The following is an 18,448-nucleotide window of genomic DNA, read 5'->3' on the forward strand; positions in this document are numbered from 1 at the left end:
GTATTCACCATCAAGTAGGAACCATTGGCTGAATCTAAACTATGGAGTGCCAGAACTCTGGGCTTGCCTGCAGGATAACCTGGGGCTAGTACCCAGCACCCAAACAAAACAAAACACCTCCAAAATGTTAATTATACATAAAGACGGACATTCAAGAGGGATCTTCTTGTCGCAGATGAATCTAGATATATTACATGGTTGAGAAAATGGGAAATGGGCTGATGTCATGATTGACAGCCAGGGTGTTCAGAGAGAAAGGAGGGACAGACAAACATGGAATGGGGGAAATCAGAAAAAAATCCCAAGTGGAATTGGTATGAACTCACAATTTCCAAGCGATGTAGCTTTTCTGTTGCTATTTTGGTCACCAAAATCCTTGACAGGAGCAACAGAGAAGGAGGAGGTCTTATTGGGCTCATGCTTTCGAGGTACAGTTCGTAGTTGGCCGACTCCAAGGCAGGCGTCATGGCGGCACGGTGTGTGGCAAAGGATGGAAGCTCACTCATCTCATGGCAGTTGGAAAGCTAGGAGCAACAGGAAGCAAGCAGGGACCAATAAAGGCACCGAGGCCACCCAGATCTACCTCCTCCGGCCACACCCCTCTGCCTGAGTTACCACCCAGTAAATCCACTCACTTTTTTTGTGTGTGGGTCCGGGGATGGAACCCAGGGGCATTTGACCTCTGAGCTACACTCCCCGCCCTATTTTTTATTCTTTACTTTGAAACATAGTCTCACTAAGTTGTGGAGGGCCTCACTAAGTAGCTAAGGCTGTCTGTCTCAGCCTCCTGAATGCTGGGATTACAAGCGTGCACACCACGCCTGGCTTCCACTCACATTATTAACCTTTCTGTGGATTCAATTATTCCACCTCTGAATATTTTTACATCGGCAATACATGAATTTTACCAGGGGGAATTCTATATCTAAACGATAACAGATATGTTCACAAATATGTCCACACAGTATAGTATCTTTGCCTGTGGTTCACTAGCCCGTGTGCACATGTGCACACACATGCCTGGATTTCTTAGTTCTGTCTGCTGAGAGCTCAAGAAGACTTCCCATCAGATGCAACGCACAGATGCCCGGGGCCAGTCCTTAGTCTTTAATATTATTCACGACTGAAAGAAACCAGAGTTACTTCAAGCAAACGTCTACTTGCAAGCCCCTGTCCAGCAGCCCTACCAGGAGATGGTTGGCTTCCTGTGTGACAGCACCACCCAGTGGCCGCCTCGGGGAGCAGTTCAGCCCAGAACCCAGTCCCGGGCCCTTTCCAACTCTCTCTAGGGTTGTCTGCACAACTGCACTGCCTAATTTCCCTCTAGGCATGACCACGATTTCTCCTTTTCTCTCTGTCCACTATTTCTTACAAATCAGTTAGTCACAACTTGGAGACTCCTGTTTCAAAAACAGACCGCCCAGGCATTGCTGGCATCCTCTTCCTTCTTTCTCATTTTTCTGATCCTGGCTCCCGGACTAACTAGTACTTCTGATTGTGCTCTTGTTGCAGCTGTTAAATTGCTATGTTAATCACAGGCAATTAGAACCTACTAACAACATTCACATCACTAAATCAATGCTTCCAAGTATATGGATGTTTTGCTTGGAAATTTTTCTATACTCCCCCAACCCTCAAATTTGCAAATATCAGTAAGTCAATATTTACAACTTAGAAATAAGACTACCAACATTGCTAATATATGACGAATTGAAATGATAAAAACAGAAGCAAAACTGGACACCATTCCCTATGGAAGAGAGATAATCCTGTGAGTCAGGATGTAGGTAAAGTGAGGAATTATGCATGGTTAACGATAAAAGGACAAATTACTCAAATATGGACGAAAGATTTGAATAGCTACTTCTCTTGAGGAAATATCCCAAAGTCCAGTTCACACAGGGAAGGGCGCTCCGCGTAATCTGTTGTTAGAGAAATGCAAATCAAAGCATCGTGAAGAGTGAACCATGTTGCATGCCCGTGATCCCAGCACTCGGGGGGCTGAGGCAGAAGGATCACAGGTTCGAGGCCAGCCTCAGCAACTTAGTGAGGTACTGTCTCAATAATAATAAAAAAAATAAGATGAGGCTGGGATGTGGCTCAGTGGCAGAGTGCTCCTGGGTTCAGACTCCAGTAACTCCCCCTCCCCCAGATCATTGTGAGAGCCATTTCACACCCGGTGGGAAGACCAGGCAGGACCATGTGCTGATGAGGAAATACTGGGATCTCGTACACTACTGGTCGGGATGCAAAACGATACCACCACTTCAGAAAATTCTGACCTTTCTCAAAACCTAACGGACCCAGCAGTCACACTTCAAGTAATATCAAAGGGAAATGAAGCCTATGTCTAGCCCAGAAATGTGTACATGAATGTTCAGAGTGTGATACAGTGAGCTCAGGCCTTAGCTTTAGTGATAGTCATGCCAGGTTGGACTCTATGTGACTCCGAGGCACTGAGGCTCGTCAGCCTGAGAGCTAACGTTTGTCACGAGGTGCCAGTCACGCAGAACTGCCTGTTTGGCTTCTGTAACTCCTGCGTAGCTTACACCTGCACAGAAACCAAAGCTGTTACGGACTTTCTATCCTTAAAAAAATGGAAAGTTGGGTGACAGAAGGGACAGACATGGGCTGTTGAGCTCGTGGGTGACAAAAGGGACAGACATGGCCTGTTGAGCTCCTGGACAAGGCTGCTCCTGGCTCCTGTACTTTCTACTTGACTTGTACATCCACTGAAAGAAACTGTTGTGAACTGTCCCGTCTGTATCTGTGGGAACCTAAACTCTTCACTCTTGAGCTTGTGATCTGATGTATAAAAGAAGCCCTGAGAAATGGCTTGGGGCCGCACTCAGGACTGAACACCGTGCAGCGTCGTCACTGGCCGGCTAATAAAGACTTTCTATCGGCTTACACTGAAGTCTGAGTGGTCCTCTCTGATGGTCACCCTAGAACAGCAATGCTGTTCATAATAGCAAAACCAATGAACAGGTCAAGCAGAACATCATTCAGCCATAAAAAGATGAAGCATTGATGTGGGTTGCACATGAACGAAACACTACGCCAAGCGGAATAAGTCAGACACAGGCAAGCACGTACAAGATTATTTGTGCAAAATATCCAGATAGCAAATCTATAAAGATAGAAAATAGACGGGCGATGGGGAGTAACTCAGGAGGGGAAATAGGTAGGTAGTATAAGAAGGATAAAAATCTTTTCTATCAAACAGGTTGTCCCGACAGCAGCCACTTTAGCTTACTTAACTTTCACCTTCTCTGAATCTTACATTTAATTTGTCAAACTCCAAAAGTCAAAACCCTGCCTGTCTTTGGACTACCAATCACGGGGAGTTGTGAACCTAAGGCCTCACCAATTAGGGTACAGGGCAGGACTCCATTAGATTAAAAAAAAAAAAAAAAAAAAAAACCGAGTGGATTTCCTGCGTCCTGTGCTTGCTTATCAGACTTTTGTTGGTGGCACGCTCTTTGCAAGAAGTAACAAGTTGCTTGACCGAGTGACTGTTGAGTGTTTCTATCACTGGTTCACATATCCCACAATTGGGGGTATGTCCAGACCATCGCCAGGGGACTGCAGGGAGCCTTCTCTGGAGGAGCCACATCCATCTGCCAAGTTTCCATAGCCTTGGGATGAGGGAAGTGGAGGAGGGAAGTATTATCCCCCCACCCCCGGCCAATGGTGACATCAAAAGTTGATCAGCAATGTTGGAAGGGCCTTAGCAAACATGTGACGGCCAGGTCATTGACCGAAGCACAAAACTTTTTTTTTTTTTTTTTTTTTTTTGGGTCTGGGGATGGAACCCAGGGGCATTCAACCTCCGAGCTACACCCCTACCCTATTTTTTATTCTTTATTTTGAAACCGGGTCTCACTGAGTTGCAAAGAGCCTCACTAAGTAGCTGAGGCTGTCCGCGAACTGCGATCCTCCGGTCTCAGCCTCCCAAATGCTGGGATTACAAGCGTGCGCCACCACGCCCGGCTGTGCACAAAACTTTTAACATCTTGGTGGTCAGGATATCTCAAAGGTTTTTTTTTTTTTTTTTTTTTTTTTTTTTTGTGTGTGTGTGTGTGTGTGTGTGTGACTGAGAGGCATCTCAAGATGCCAAGCCAGGTGCAGACTCCCAATTCATCTCGATCCATGGTTCCGGGCAAAAGGGGGGGGTCTCTGATGAGCACATGCAAACCAGGGTGCTGAGATGGTTGAAGTGCAAGAAACCTCCAGGCAGAAAGGGAAGGTACCTAAAATAACAAGATTAAGGACACGATTTCTTCTGATAGTCCCTTAGGCCTTCTATTACAATATTGGGGAGATAATCTATGGATTTAGGGCCAAAAAAAAAACCCCAAAGGATAATTAAATGTTGTTTTATCTGGACCCAATAACCCAGATTATGACCCGACGTCTTTTGGCCAAAATTCAGATCAGATGAGGACTGCGTATGTCAACTATAGATAAATGAGCATTTATAAATTGGAAACAATAAAATGGATCCAAATACCTTTGAGTTTATGTGACTTAAATACATCTTTAACACATAAGTTTATCTGGGTTTGGTAAAGTAGTAGTAAAAGATGAAGCCACGCCTGGTGGTGCATACCTGTAATCTCAGGATTGGGGGCTGAGGTGGGGAGACAGCAAGCTGAGGCTGGTGTCAGCAGGTTCGCGAGACGTCAGTGCCTTTGGGAGAACCCGTTTCAAAATAAAATAATTAACAGGGCTGAGGGTGTAGCTCGAAGGTAGAATGCCCCTGGGTTCAATCCCCAGTACCCAAAACAAAACAAAAGCCGGGCGTGGTGGCGCACGCTTGTCATCCCCACGCAATCCCCGCGCTTGGGAGGCGGAGACAGGAGGACCGCACAGCTTCGAAGCCAGCCGCTTGCTGTGGCTTAAGAGACCCCGTTTCCAAATAAAAATATAAAAATAGGTCTGGGAGTGTAGCCCAGAGGTAGAAGGGCTTCCAGGAACCCCAGTACCACCAAAAAATAAAAACAAAAACAAAAACAAATAAACCCCCATAAACCAAACAAAAAAAACCCCAAACAAACAAACAAAAAGTAAAGATGGCATTAAAACTTGTTTTTTCAGGCTAGCCAATTAGGGTTGTATGTTTAAAATACATTGCACATTGTTAAGATTTTTGTAAAAAAATAACGTAAAGTGCTAACTATGCTTGTTCAATTTCTTTGTTTATATGGACAATCTCAAATAAAAATGGTATTGCCAGAGGCAATGAGTCTCCCTTGTTCTTGTTACTTCAAAGGTAAGACTTCATTTGGGAGACACAGGGTAAGTGTGGGTGAGTAAGCACCGGTGAGTTCACCAGGAAGGTTTTAGACCTGTCTGGTCCTGGGTGGAGAAGAGAGTGGCTGCCATGTGGCGAGCTGTTGTGTTATTTATCCGGGATCCCCCCTCCTCATGCATAGTGGTTTGAGGTGGTCAATTCTGGGTTTCCCACCACAGTGCAGTGCGACTGAGCCAACTTCACCAGGTTGGAATTTCCCCATGGGTGTCCAAGGCTCCAAGTCTCTGGCCACAGCTGGGCAGGGCAGTCTCCATATCTCTTCTCAGGAGGGCTGGCTGGATTCCCCCATTCTGTTTCTTAATTAAATATAAAGTACTAAGAGTTAAATTGTAACTAATATGTGATTCTATATATAAAAGGTTAAAGAATTTTTAAATTGTGTTTTGAAGAAAAAGCTATAAAGGACATATAGTATTTGTCTTACTGAAAAGGAATATTTGTTTATTTGAAATATTTCTTATAAGGATTGTCTTAAAGGTAAGGAAGAAGATATTTATTGGTATGAGGTTTTTTTTTTTTTTTTTTTTTTTTTTTTTGTACTGGGGGTGGAACCCAGGGGCTTTTCTACCTCCGGGCTATACTCCCAGACCTATTTTATACTTTATTTGGAAACAGGGTCTCACTAAGTTGCAGAGCCTCTTGGTCTCACCTCAAGTGAAAAGCCTGCTTGCCACTAAAGCATTTCTGTCCTGCGCAGTGTTCACAGCCAGTGACTTGTGGCAGAGGGACTGGGGCTGAGCCCGTGCACGGGGTCAAAGCAAACCCATGCGGTCAGGGCCTGCTGAGTGCAACAAGCCCGGGTAATTCTTCTCCCGCTTTTTTCTCTCCACCTCCAGGAGGAATAGCCACTGCAATTTCATCTGCATCCTTCCAAACCATCTCTTTGAGGGAATTGTGGAGGGGGGTTGAGGATGAGGATAGTTTGTCCTCTTTCGTTAAAGTCCTCCCAAGAACAGGGCTTCTTCAGTGTTTTCAGGATCTTTTTGGTCTTTGGCCTGTTCATCACCCATGAGCTGGCAAGCCCGGTGCATTTCTTTTCAGTCCTCATTACCTTTGAACTCCTGGTTAAAGCTACCCAGCCTTCCTTTCTTCCCCAAACTCTTCTTTTTCTTGGCTCTTGCCAGTTCTTTTGCGGTTCTTCATCCTCTTCACTCAGCACCAGGAAGGCTGGAGTCCCACCAGCTCCTGTCTCGGTCCCAGTCCCTTCCTCCTGCTCCACACGTTCCACCTGGGGACGGGGGTCAGTCCTGAGCACTCTCTCTCTCCTGTCTTTCTCTTGCTGCAGACCCACAGCAAACACCTGACTGCTTCCTACATACCAACCGCTGGATTCCCAGAGGCATCTCAGGCACAAAGCTCATCTCCCCCAAATACCTCTTCCTCTTAGATTGGAGAATGTCATCACTGTTGTTGTAAGCTAGAAAATGGAGAGCTCAGAGAGATGTCACCCCCCACATTCTTCTTTTCCCCCACCACATTTCACCACCAGGTTCTTGAGATTCTGCTTTGCTGTTATCCACGGTCCTGCCTGTCCCTTCCTCTTTGTCCCTGTGGCATTCACATCCTTGAAACTCTTAACTGGAACATGCCGTCTTTCCCAGCTGGCCACTCAGCCTTGGCTCCACCAGAGGGCAGTTATGTGAACCTGAAGTTGCAGGCACCTCTGTCCACAGATTCTCACATCACCGTTCAGTTTACACTTCAGAGCTCGGGCATCGCAGGGAGACTGATTTTGTTCCATTGGTCCAGCTGAATTCAGAGCTCACCCCAGTGTTGTGCTCTATGCTAGGTAAGATTATCTAGTCCTCTCAGTAATTAGATTGTGACTGGTATGGAAGCTGAAGCTCTGAGAGGCTTACCTCAGCGGTCTTAGCTGGTAGTAGGAAGGACTCCCTAAGAAGTTGGGGATTGAGACCAGCCTTGGATTAGAGCCCAGAAGAGTACCGAGGCCATCCCACTCTTCCCCGAGCCCAAGTTCTGTCCCCAGAGCTAGCTCTCAACAGAATCAACGCACGAATGGGTTTGGTGAGCAGAGACCAATAGCTTCTGAACACACAGCAGCAGAAGTAAATATTTTCGGATATTAACAGTCCACAAGTCATGTTTCTGACCAAAGATTTCCAGCCAAATAAATCCATTCTAAACCCTAACAAAACCAAGAGCCTTTCTGTGTTTAACTCATATCTACAAAACGTCTGATGAACGGTGTCAGTCTGATGTAATTCTGTGTTTTCCCGCTGACACGCTTGGGTGGAAGAGGAAATACAGCCCCTGCCGAGACAGACCTCGACGAAGTGCCACTTGAGAATCACTGTCGATGTGCACTCAGTGTCAGGCTGGGAGACAGACAGTGTCTTCACAAGATGTCTATAAAGAGCACAGACATTTGAAATGTGTGAAAGGAAACTGTCTCTTCAGACCTCCCATGGCATTCTTCAGACCTCATCTCCCATTTATTTTTCATAGAACCATAGTTTACTATATCAAGACTTTCTTGCGTCCTCTATCTTTTTATTATTATTATGATTGCTATTATCATTATTTTGGTGCCTGGGAATCGAACCCAGGGTCTTGCATGCATTAAGCACACATTCTACCACTGAGTGACACTCCCAGCACCTCCTTTTATTATTTTCTTAGGAGTTATGAAGCCAGGCATGGTTGTGCACGCTTGTCATCCCAGCATTCGGGAGGCTGAAACAGGAGGATCCGAGTTTGTAGACAGCCTCAGCTACACAGTGAGGCCCTCTGCAACTCAGTGACACCCTGTTTCTAAATAAAGAATAAAACATAGGGCTGGGGGTGTAGCTCGGAAGTAGAATGCCCCTGGGTTCCATCCCTAGTACCCCCCCCACCCACACACACAGTGTTATGTTTGAGTTGGGTGCATTGGTGCATGCCTGTAATAGCAGCTCCTTGAGAGACTCGGGAGGATTGCAAGTTCGAGGCTAGTCTGGGCAACTCAGTGAGACCCTGTCTCTAAATAAAAATAAAAAAGGTTGACCCGAGGGTCCCCTGGGCTCAATCCCCAATACCACAGACACAGGAAAAGACTGTTTGATTGTATGATCACGGTAAAACAGCATCATACTTCCACAATCCTAAACCTTATTTCTGTTTCTTGGGATTACAACCCTCTCCTTTCTGAGTATTTTAGTCTAATTTATTTTTATTTTTTATTTTTGTTGTTATACTGGGGATGGAACCCATGGGCATTCTACCTCTGAGCAACACCCCAGCACTATTTTATTATTTTATTTTGAAACAGGGTCTCACTAAGTTGCAGAGGGCCTCACAAGTAGCTGATGCTGGCTGTGAACCCGTGATCCTCTTGTTTCAACCTCCCAAGTACTGAGATTACAAGTGTACGCCACCACACCTGGTTAGTCTAATTTATTTTAAAAAGACTGAACAAGCAGGGCATTGTGTCACACGCTTGTAATCCCAGCATTTGGGAGGCCGAGGCAGGAGGATCTGGGTTCACGGACAGCCTCAGCTACTTAGTGAGGCTCGCTGTGAATCAGTGAGACCCTGTTTCAAAATAAAGAATAAAAAATAGGGCTGGGGATTTAGCTTGGAGGTAGAATGCCCCTGGGTTCCATCCCCAGACTCACAGCCCGATTCTTTATTCTTTACTTAGAAATAGGGTCTCACTGAGTTGTGAAGGGCTTTACTATGTAGCTTAGGCTGTCTGCAAACACCGATCCTCCTGTCTCAGCCTCTGAAATACTAGGATAACAAGTGTGTGCCACATGCCCAGCTGTGCTTTATATTTGCTTAACATGATCGTCAGGCTTATGTCTTCCCACGTAGAGGCAATTAAATTATAAATAATGCACCAGACAGAGCCACAGTGATGGCCCAGGAGAAGTCTCCCAGCTCTCCAGAATCTCTGAGTCCTGACTGCCTGTCTACTGAACCGTAGCTATCCTTCCCCCTCATCAACCCTTCTCAGAAGGAAGCGGCTGGAGCAGCCATTGCCTCTGTTCCCTATGGGCAATTAGGAATACCAGTACAATCTGGGGGTTGCTGATAAAGGTTGAAGGGTGGCCGGAGAAGGAGTCAGTCTGGGGTTGCAACTCCCCTGACCTCTAGGACAAGACTAGGGATTCCAAAAAGAGATTGAAAATGGACCAATCTGGGCCAGCTCTATAGGCCAGTCAGAGCCCAGCTCTAAGGACCAATCAGAGCCCAGAACTAAGGACCAATCAGAGTCTAGATCTAACGACCAATCAGGAGAGTTGTCAGGCTACATAAGCCACCTTCTGTCCTCCAAGTAGAAGTGGTAGAGCTACCTGGCGGTGGCGGCTGCTCCTGATGTAGTGTTTTAACTTCCTACTGGCAGGAGAGCAAAGGCAGTAGTGACTGAAGATACTGACACACGCAGAGCGGTTGTGCTGAAACGCAGAGTTTGCGACAGATTCTATGGTGCTGTCATGAGCCCAACGCGTGCAGAGCCATGGTACTGGACAGCTAGAGCTAGCATTTGATTCGACAGAGCTTCCTCTGCAGTAGTGGTGGCCCAGGCCCTTCATGAGCTCAAAGCACAGAGACCTTTTCAGGCTCTTCCATGTGCATAGGATCTCTGTGCCACTGGGAATCATGGTGCGCCACCAGGTTTGGCTTCTGCATGTCCTTTTGAATTGTTCATCTTTCTCCACTCAAGGCTTGCTTTCTCCCCCCTCTGTGCACACCCACTTCCCCAGTCCAATGAGGCCAGAGAAAATTGGAATTAACAGGCTACCTCGTCTGGGAGGCTCTCCGGAGTCAGCAGTGGTATGAAAACAGTAAATATGTCAAAGAGCACTGCTTCTCCCCACCCTGAAACTGAGGTGAATCCCTTTCTCGGGAGCTCTGGAGGTCCTCCATTTCTGCCCACTGTGGCTCTCAGGGGAGCAGAGCAGGTGGTCCTGGCCCCGGGCACCCTAATTTGATAAAAGAGGAGGCTGGTCTGCAGACCCAAGGGCCATGACACATGGCCACTGGCAGAGCTCGCTAAGTGAGGGGCCACTCCAAGCTACATGGGCAGCGAAGCCATGGGCATTGATGAGATGCAGAATGGAGTGCCAGTTGGTGGAGCGGGCAGAGAACCTTCTCAAAGGGCAAAGTATGGGATGCCATCCAGGCAAAAGGCTCTCTGGGCCTCTCTTTAATGCTGAACTGGACTTCATTCTGGATGTAGGCAGCTAAGGTGCATTTTAATTAATTTTGTTGGTGGTAATGGTTATGGTTCTCAGTGGCATTTCACCTCTGAGCTACACACCCTATCCTAAATTATTTATTTATTTATGTATTTTTTGCGTTATTACATATTAACGATTTTATTATCATTAAGGTAAGCTGGGCCTGGTGGCATACACTTTTAATCCTAGCATTTGGGAGGCTGAGACCAGAGGATGACGGTTTGCAGACAGCCTCAGCTCCTTAGTGAGGCCCTCCGCAACTTAGTGAGACCCTGTTTCAAGCTAAAGAGTAAAAAGTAGGGCAGGAGGTGTAGCTCAGATATTGAATGCCCCTGGGTTCCATCCCCAGACCCACAGGAAAAAAAAGATGCATTAAAACCAGAATAAGCCGGGCGTGGTGGCACATGCCTGTAACCCAGTACTTGGGGGGGCTGAGACAGGAGGATAGGTTCACAGCCAGCCTCAGCAAAGTGTGAGCCCCTCTGCAACTTATTGAGACCCTGTTTCAAAATAAAATATAAAATAGTGCTGGGGTTTAGTTTTGAGGTAGAATGCTTGGTTTCAATCACCATTACCAGACAAACAAACAAGCAAACAGTAAATAGGAGACTCAAAAGTGAGGAAATAGTCTTATTCATTCTCTAAGATCTTTAAGATAAAAAGTGCTGGGTGTGGCTTGCACACACATAATCCCATTACTCCAGGGGCTGAGACTTGAGTAGAGCAGGTTCTAGGCAATCAGCAAGACCCTGTTCCAAAAGGAGGGAATGCAAAGGAGCTTCTATTTCAGGGTCAGAGGCAGTGACTTTGTTCTCCACTAAGTTAGCTCTCTTCAGGCCTCTAGGCCTGGGGGTGGGAGGTGGGGTAGAGTATCAGCCAAAGCAATCTGGCTTCCTCTTCTTGTTTTCAGGATCTGTGAATCCTTATTCTCATACACAGTTTAAAGTCTATTTTACTAAGAATTAAATTTTAAAAATCAAGGTGGATTAAAAAAATGTTTTTTGGTGGTACTGGGGATTGAACCCAGGGGTATCTACCTCCATGTTATACCCCAGCCCTAATTTTAATTCTTTATTTGGAAACAGGGTCGCACTGAGTTGCAAAGGACCTCACTAAGCAGCCAGGCTGTCTGCAACCTGCAGTCCTCCTGTCTCAGCCTCCCAAATGCTGGGATTAGGAGCCTCCACCACCATTCCCGGCTTCTGTTATTTTAAAACAGTTTCACTAAGTTGAAGATGGCCTCACTACATTGCTGAGGCTAGAACCTGTGATCCTCCTGTCTCAGCCTCCCAAGTACTGGGACTGTAAGAGAGTACCACTTCACTTGGTAAACCAGAATATCTGAAGGACCTAGCTTTATCATTACTATTATACCTAATTACCTAGGAAGCCCAAGAAAATTGCTGTGCTCATGGTTGGCTAGGAAATCTCTACGTTAAGTTGTATCCAAGATGGTTGTGATCACATCTGGAAAATGGGAAGACCGCAGTCACTTGTTTTCTGCTCCTGCTTTATGAGAATGACCGGCTCACTCTGTCCTGCCAATAATACCACACGGCAGCAGAATGGCCGCAGTTCTGGTGAACCTAGTAAAAGAAAACAACTTCACTTCTGTGAACTACTCTGTGGTGTTTGGATTTCCCTGTTGCTGTGGACGAGGCTTTGGAATTGATGAGGACAGAATGCTGAGACTCACCTCCCAGCAAAGGGTGCCCTGGTATCAATCCTGGCCAGCTGTCCGGCTCCTCGGTTCCCTCCAGGTGACCTCTTTCCTTGCTAGACACCGTCCTGTGGGCTGCAGTAACACCTGGAGTGAGACAGCACAAGTGGTCGCTTAGGTATACATTTAATGTCATAGTAGGTGCAGAAAGTCTTCTTGAAACTCTTGAGAAGCTTAAGTAATGCTTTTGACTTGGTTTCTTTTAATGCAAGACACCTGAAGTGTGCTGAGTATTCTGTATTGTTGTATTTCTTCTGCCCCAAAGGTCAAGCAGAATGTAATTGGTAAGCAGAAGTCTAGTTGGTCACTGAGCTGGTCAGGATGATGGAGCTTAAAAGATACTAACATGTCACCATTACTAAGCACTTCCTAGTGTTAGAAGCCTGGGGGAAGCACTGGGCTGAGGCCCCACCTCTGAGGGTGGAGGCTAGCTTGAGCAGCCCCTTCCCTGCCCTCCACTCACGCCCCCAGCAGCCTTAAGCATTTAAGCCCCGTGGAGCACGCCCTCTTCCTTTTTTCAGGGAGCTGGGAGCTGGGCTCCTGCAGGAGGGCTCTGCAGGCCCTGCATCTGCTACCTCACCAGACACCTTCCCGTTTCCTCTTGTGCCTTTGGGGACCTGACCTCAGCTGTGGAGACCTGCCCCTGCTGAGTCTCCTTGGGTCTGAAAGCCGGTGCTCCTGCAGCCCTGCCCTAGGGCAGGACATGGCTTTCTGCCCTCCAGGCATGAGGGAGAGGCTTCTTGGTGCTGCTGCATCCAGGTTCCTCTGGCCCTATTGCTCTTTGGAAAGTGTATTCCTTGAGACATACAGCACACCACGGTGGATTTCAGGTAAGTTTGGGTGCGAACTTGTTGGATCAATGTGGGTCAGAGTGTTAGTAGACCCCGCTGTGGCCCTGAGGTCTGCTCTAGGGCACTGGGCCTGTTGTACACCAGTCCGTAGATTGGACAAGGAATTTTTTCATAGTGGGCTTCAGTGCCAGATACCTTGTCTCTTACAGCTGGCCCTGGAGGCAAAGTACCTAGAATCCTACTATTTGGAGCAAGAGACTGGAGGGTCTCATGTTAGAGGATGGCCTCAGCAAGTAGTGGGACTCTCAGGACCCTGTGAGACCCTGTTTTTGAATTAAAAATATAATAGAAGCTGGGCATGGTGGCGCACGCTTGTAATCCCAGCATTCGGGAGGCTGAGACCGAAGGATCGCGGTTTGCTGACAGCCTCAGCTACTTAGTGAGACCCTTTGCCAGCTCAGTGAGACCCGGTTTCAAAATAAAGAATAAAATACAGGGCAGGGGCTGTAGCTCAGAGGTCAAATGCCCCTGGGTTCCATCCCCCAACCTGCAAAGACAAAAAAATAGTGTTGGGGGTGTAGCTCAGAGGTAGAATGCCTCTGGGTTCAATCTCCAGTACCAAAAACAAGAAAAAAAAAAAAAAAAAAGAAGATACTATTTCTGGTGAATATATTCTTGTTTAGAGGTATGAAGGAGCCTCCTTTTTTCTTATTTATTTATCTATTTACTTACTAGTTTTTTTTTGTGTTACTGGAGATTAAAGTCAGGGGCATTCTACCTTCGAGCTACACCTGAGCTCAATTTTAGTTTTTGTTTTGAAATAGTCTTGCTAAGTAGCTTAGATTCTCACTACGTTTTGAGGCTGCCCTGGAACCTGTGATCCTCCTGCCAGCTCCCCCCTCCCCCCAGCACTGGGATTACAAGTGTGCACCACCACATGGCTCTCCTCCAGTCCTTTACATTTTTTATTTTGAAATGGTGTTTAAGCCTTGCATGGTGGCACGTGGCTGTGATCCCATTAGTTGGGAGGTTGAGACAGGAAGGTCATAGGTTTGCAGTCCTCCTCAGCTACTTAGTGAAGTATTCTGCAATTTATTTGCACTTTGTTTAAAAAAAAAATAAGCCAGGCTTGGTGGCGCATGCTTGTAATCCCAGTATTTGGGAGGCTGAGACAGGAGGATCTTTGGTTTGCAGCATGGCTAGCCTCAGCTAAACAAACAATAAAAACCAGGGCTGGGTGTAGTTTAGAGGTTCAATACCAGCTGGGTTCCATCCCCAACCCCCCCCCCCCCCCCCCCCCGCCAAAAAAAAGGAAAACCATCCTGGAGGCTGTGTCCTTGGGCCTGAGCCTTGGGAAGGAAGGGTTTCTGTAGTCACTGCTCTGAAGATTCCTGTGACCTCTAACCTATTCAGTAAACTCAGGGATGTTGCGGAGTTGTGGGAGCTTGATAAAAACAGCAACACCTGAACATTAAGTCCCTCCAGTTTGAACTGGTTTCTGTGGGAACCACTTTTAGATGCGAACTGAAATGACCACTTAACAAAACAGCTTGCTGGGCTGTGGCTGTAGGCTGGCAGTCGAGTGAACTCTTTGCTCAACTGAGGGCTGTGTACTGTGGGTGTGGGGAGAAAGTGTCCTAAATGCTTACACCTTGGCCTTGCAGGCGGTCCACTCCCCTGTGATGCCTGCAGAGGGCTCCTGCCCATGGGCCCTGCCTTCCAGGCCCTGCCTGCCTTTGCTGCCCGATGGCCAGAGCACGGGGATCAGAGCAGGGAGCATGGAGGAGTCGCTGGTGGGATTCTTAGCTGTATTTTTTAAAAAGTTCATGCTCAAATTTATAATCTGTACTGACTCACTACTGAGGACAAAAAACTGTAAAAGATCATAGTCAGTTACTGGCTACAAATGATAATAAAGAAATGTAGTGGATAGTTGGAAGCTTGAGATAGGAGGACCACAGGTTTGAGACCAGCCTCAGCAATAGTCTGTCAGCTACACCCTCAGGCCTATTTTATACTCTTTTAATTTTATTTTATTTTTGCAGTGCTGGACATGGAACCCAGGGGCATTCTACCTCTGAGCTATACCCCCTGCTCTATTCTTTTATTTATTTTGAAGCAGCGTCTCACTGAGTTGCAAAGGTCCTCACTAAGTAGTAGCTTAGGCTGTCCTTTAACAGTGATCCTCCTGTCAGCCTGCTAAATGCTAGGATTTCAAGCATGAGCCGTGACCACGCCTGGTTTATTCTTTATTTTGAAACAGGGTCTCACTGTGTTGCAAAGGGCCTCACTAAGTAGTTGAGGCTGGCCTTGGACCAGATCCTCCTGTCTCAGCCTCCCAAAAGCTGGGATTACAAGCATGTGTCACCACGCCTGGCTCTTTTATTTTTGAAATAGGGCCTTGCTGGGTTACTGCACTGGCCTTGAACCTGTAATCCTCCAGTGTCTTCCTCTGAGTCTTGGGATTGTAGCCTGAAGGACACAAGTTACTCAGAAAATCCCAATGTCTGCAGGGGATTTCTTTCCCACATCCTTAAACAGGTGTGGTTTAATATTAATATTGTGGTGTGATTTCTATTCCCATTTCTCTCTCCAGGGAAGGTCTGAAGACCACATTGACATCTCCCCCCCAAAACTGTTCAGGAGAAGCTGGGTATGGTGGCTCCTGCCAGTAATCCCAATACTTGGGAGGCTTAGATAGAGGGTCACAGGTTTGAAACAGCAGCAGCAATTTAGGAAGGCTCTTAGCAACCTAGACAGACCCTGCTTCAAAATAAAGACTGTAAAATAAGATTGGGCATGTAGCTCAGAAGTAGAATGCCCGAGTTTAGTCTCGGATATCACAAAAGGAAGAAAGAGTGTGAAGGCATGATGCAGGGAATGGGCAGTGGCCAAGTGAAAAGCAAGAGGCGCTTTATTCTGCACTGAGGTCCAGAGGCGTCCAGGGCAGCGCGCCTGGGGGCAGCAGGTTGGAACTTTTTATGGGGCTGTTTTCTGGGGGTGGGGGAGAGTGGGGAGTTGGGAGCTTTCCAGGCAGGTAGGTGGTTATTTCTTAAGCAGTGGTTCATGTTGAAGTGTTTGGAACTGTGTGCCACCTGTATTGGGAACCGGGTAACATGTGTTTGTGGTTGCACACATTGGTGTTGGCCAGGGTAGGAAACTGGTGTTTACCTGCATCTACATGCGTCAGCCAGCTGGAATTGCCAGGGCCTGGGGCAGCCACTGTCCTTGCTGACCTAACTGAGACAGAAACAGGAGTTCAGCTCCGAGTTAGAATGCCCTGGGTTCTGCCCCCAGTACACACACACACACACACACACACACACACACACACGTACACATGCACACACACACACACACACACACACACACACACAGCATGTAGAGGGCGCTGCTTATACTGCTGGGCCTAGTGACAAAAGCCCTTCTTCACTGATGCCCATGTGGTGTGAGCACTCGCTGTCCTGATGGGCGGCCTCACCTGGCCCAGCATCACATCCCTATAGATGTGCGTTGAGCGATCTATTGCCTGCAAACATAGCCCAGAGTGTTCACTCGAGTCCATCTCAGCAAGGGCGGTCACAGTGCATGAGCGGGGCCAGCCCAGGCTGCGGAGGCTTGGCAGCTGGACTCCTAGGGAGCCGGCGACACGCACAGGAACCAGTCCTGAGGGGCACAGCGTTGTCCACCGCCCAGGAACTAAGAGAAAGTGGCTGCGGGTGGCCGCAGGTTGGCTTCTTTCTTTGTGTGCCCTAATGAGCTCCTGGGATTCCAGGTTTTTGGTTTTTATAGCACTGGGGATTAGAACCCAGGGCTTCCCATGTGCCCAGGAAGTGTGCAATCACTGAGCTGCACCCCCAGCCCCCTTTACAAAGTTTGTTTTGAGGCCAAGTCTTAGTGAGTGGCCCAAGCCGGCCTCAGGCTTGCTCTCCCCTGCCTTATCCTCTGTAGCAGGCCTGCACCGCCATGCCCAGCCAGATTGGTTTCTAATTAGCAAGAGAGAACTCAGACTGCAATATCGGCCCCACTTTCCTCGGAGCCAAGACTGGGGGACTGTGCTCTCTGGGCCCAGTACTCAGGCCTTGACCACACTGGCCTTGGCCTCCACTCCACTCCCAGCCCTCCAGGAAGTCAAGCTAACTAAGAGTTCTGCACTGCAGATGTGCAATGTGTTAAGATTTGGTGTATAGAACATTGCGTTGTGTGAGTTATTCTTTTTTCTGTGGTGCTATGGATGGAACCCAGGGCATTCTACCTCCCAGCTACACTCCCAAACCTATTTTTGTTATTACATTAATTTGAAGCAGGGTCTCACTGAGTTGCTGAGGGGATCTCTGCCATCCTCCTGTCGCAGCCTCCAAATGCTGGGATTACAAGCTTGCGCCACCACACCTTTGAATTATTCTTTTAATGCTTGTTCTTTATAAGAATAGCACAAGCAAATCCTAAGTTCTTTGTGGAACACTGAAACATGAGTGAACCCTAAATTGCAGATGGGGACCATCACTCTGGTTCAGTGGTAAAATCCCCTCCCCTCTGCGCAGCGCCTTACCAGAACTCCCTTACACCCAGTGGGCAAGTGAATCAGAAACACCCCGTGCTGTGCACACTGCTGTGAGCCCACCCTCCCTGCCCCAGCTCCCCACTCCTCCTTAGGCAAGAGGCTGCAGTGTCAGGATCCCCCAGCCTCCATACCCACTCACCGCGTGTCCTCGGGCCCCCTTCCTCCACACACACGCACCCACACCCTCGGGCCCCATGTCTGGGCCACAGACCCCAACGGGGCTTGAACTCACACCTGTGCCTCCTGCGTGTTCTTGTCATGAGGGGAAGTTGGCTTAGTTGTTATTAAAATCAAAGGGGACATGTTTTCTTAAAGTTTGTCAGAAATTATTTGGATCATGACCCAGCATAACAGAATAGATCGACATGATTTATTAGAAGATAGGCTTTCCATCTCCTCATCCTGCATTTTATTCCTTTTTTATAGTTCTTTTTGGGTTACTGGGGATGGAACCCAGGGGCATTCTACCTCCAAGGTACATCCCCAGCCCTATTTTCATAGTTGTTGTTGTTGTTGTTGTTGTTATTATTATTATTATTAATTATTATTATTATTATTTTGGTGGTACTGGGGGTGGAACCCAGAGGCTTTCTACCTCCGGGCTATACTCCCAGACCTTTTATATATTTTATTTGGAAACACTAAGTTGCTGATCCTCCTGTCTCAGCCTCCCAAGCATGGGTATTACAAGCGTGCGCCACCACGCCTGGCATAGTAGTTTTTATTATTTATTTATTCGTGGTGCTTGGCAGCCCTATTTTTTATTCTTTATTTTGAAGTAGGGTTTCACTGAGTTGTGAAGGGCCTCACTAAAATCACTAGTGCAAGAGGGTGCTGGCAACCCTGTGTGCTCGAGAGAGAAGCCTTGCGGAA

The sequence above is a fragment of the Muscardinus avellanarius genome, assembly GCF_963383645.1.
Source record: "Muscardinus avellanarius genome assembly, chromosome: 17".
NCBI classification, from domain to species: Eukaryota; Metazoa; Chordata; class Mammalia; order Rodentia; family Gliridae; genus Muscardinus; species Muscardinus avellanarius.